The 2413-nt window shown below is 38.3% G+C and overlaps 1 protein-coding gene across 6 annotated transcripts in view; it reads left to right on the top strand.

Annotated features, from left to right (window-relative positions):
- The window catches only part of LOC147033985 (equilibrative nucleobase transporter 1-like), a 136818-nt gene extending 136231 nt beyond the window's left edge, over nt 1-587 (top strand). For all 6 annotated transcript variants that reach the window (XM_085874398.1, XM_085874390.1, XM_085874413.1 and 3 more), the window contains one exon: nt 1-587. This exon is cut by the window's left edge and continues 1132 nt beyond it. The gene's annotated coding sequence lies outside the window, so the exon portion shown is untranslated.
- Nucleotides 588-2413: the final 1826 nt, after the last annotated feature.

Genomic DNA, 2413 nt, shown 5'->3' with positions numbered 1-2413 from the left:
AAAAAAAAATCAGTCTGATACATGTCCCAACAGTTTTGGAAAAAAGAACAGATTTCCTGGTCATTGTCATTTCGCTCAAACAGCCATAATCGTACACATCATAAATAGGGAAAACTAACCATGAAATCTGAGACCTCGTTTAAAATATTCATTACATTGCATAGGATGTTGACAATTTTTTTACATTAGCTTGTCTAAAAGTAGTTGCTAAAACTGGAGTTCATAGAACACCCCCTCCCTCTCCCCACCCCTCCCTCTCCCCACCCCTCCCTCTCCCCACCCCTCCCTCTCCCCACCCCTCCCTCTACCCACCCCTCCCTCTCCCCACCCCTCCCTCCCTCTACCCCCCTCTCCCCCTCCCCACCCCTCCCTCTTCCCCTCCCCACCCCCTCCCTCCCCCCCTCCCCACCTCCTCCCCCTCCCTCTCCCCTGTATAAATATTTTGTGCATGTACTGCTAAACGGAAGGTTTTTTGAACATGCTAAGAAGGCAATCTGTGTTCTGCAGTTTAAATATATAATTAAATTGAAATAAAATAAAGATTTTGAGGGGGGTCGAAAATAAAAGTTTTTTTTTTTGGAAGTTTACCGCCGTTGATGCGTCTTTTACACCACATTATTTAACACGTTACATTAGTTCTTCGTGCCTGTTGTTTGTGTCCTTTATAATGTCCTTAAAAACGGTAAGTTTCCTGCTTGAAATGATTTTCAATTTTGTTTCACTGCTCGACAGTCAAAAAAAAATTTTTTTACTCCTCTTGGTGCATGCACGACCAGATTGGGATTCCATATATATTGCCAATTTCAGAGCCAAAGTCCAGTAATACCCTGGTTATCTCCTTTTTATGTAGATTCACAACTACGTTGTTGCATCATTTATACCACAACCCGATTTGCGCTGCCTCAACTCACACTTGCATCACTAAAAGCCATGCCTTTTATTAGAGCTTTTCTCAGAACTTACAAAACTGATGAAGACACCAGAATACATATTTTAATTACTAAAGTGGGAGATCGCAAAATTGCTGAAAGAACTACTGTACTTTGCTTTGCACTTAGAGAAATGCACTGTACTGTAGATTGGTTAAGATGCATCTGAAAAGTGTTACCTTAGAAGTGAAATTCGATGTTATTTGTGAAATGGATGCTGGTGAACATGCCATTGATGTTGCCAGATTATTAAGTTTTTCTCCAAAAAATGCTGATGCTCATCGAAGGAGGAAGATGAGGAACCCCAAAGTTGGACCACTTCCAGAAGAGGTTTATTTTTATTAAAATGTCTGGTAATTGTTTGTTTTTAATACAAGTGCAGTTTATGTATTTGAATATAACTGATTAACCAAAAAAGTGTAATATCAGTAAAAAGTGAAATATAATATGTGAAGTGGTGACTTGGGAACACATCCCCCACTTATCCCATTAATTATTGTGAGAAAAATTGCTTTGATTGCCATTGTTTCGATATTAGTCGCACTTTTCAGGAATGTGTCCCAGACATAAACTGTGGCCTAAAAAGTACAGTACTGCTAAACCACAGGTTCATGTTGAAAATAAGTTGTTCCTCGATCATTAACTGATGATTGTGGAAGGACAGACAAGGTGAAGCAATTGCTTAACCCCACTTTTTGCTTTGCACGTACGTGGGGTAAAAAGTGAAGTATTGTTGGAATGAAACACACAAGTTACAGAAAAAGTAAAACATCGAATTTATATCACTCAACGTGACCAATGATACAAAAATGTCAAAACCGATAATTTTTCGTATCATCGGTGAAGTATTCAACTTTGCGAAACATTTTAAACATCAGTGGCAGTTATTGTTTTTTTTTTTTAACATCAAACTTTTCTAAAATTGTATTACTTTGAATTTAAAAAGCTATAGTTTTGTTTGTCCCAATAATCACCGATCAATGAATATCTTCCAATATTTTTTCACATGCTGATAAAAACGTCGAAATATTTTAATTTCACGACAGAATGTGTCGGCGTTTTTGTTATGAATTGTGGATATATCCTGACCAATGAGTTGTCTTGTTGACATGTGATGCTGAAGGCCTATATAGCCCGCAGTATTACCAAGACAAGTGACACACTCAACATTCTCAATGAAGGGCCCAATTAAAATGGCAAGTCAGTTGACAGCAATGAAGACAAAGCTCTTGTCTTCATTGCTGCAAAATATTTTGAAAGTATTGACACTTGGTATTCCATTCCCAAAACCGATTTTTAAGAGTAGGTTTGATTTTTGAGACCACGCTCCACAACCATCCATTCCTTCAGCGCGTGTAAAGTTTTTATTTTTTTATTATTATTTTTAAACAGGATCTAAGGCTCATAGTGGAGCTGCCACACAAACGTCTCACACATGTGGATATGCAGACGAATGCTCGAGACAGCACAGGACTGTTAGACCA

This window comes from Eptatretus burgeri, chromosome 1 (genome assembly GCF_056783735.1).
Source record: "Eptatretus burgeri isolate ZD-2024b chromosome 1, Ebu_testis_v1, whole genome shotgun sequence".
Lineage (NCBI taxonomy): Eukaryota > Metazoa > Chordata > Myxini > Myxiniformes > Myxinidae > Eptatretus > Eptatretus burgeri.
Note: the sequence above shows the minus strand (reverse complement) of the source record. Positions and strands in the feature narration are given on the sequence as shown.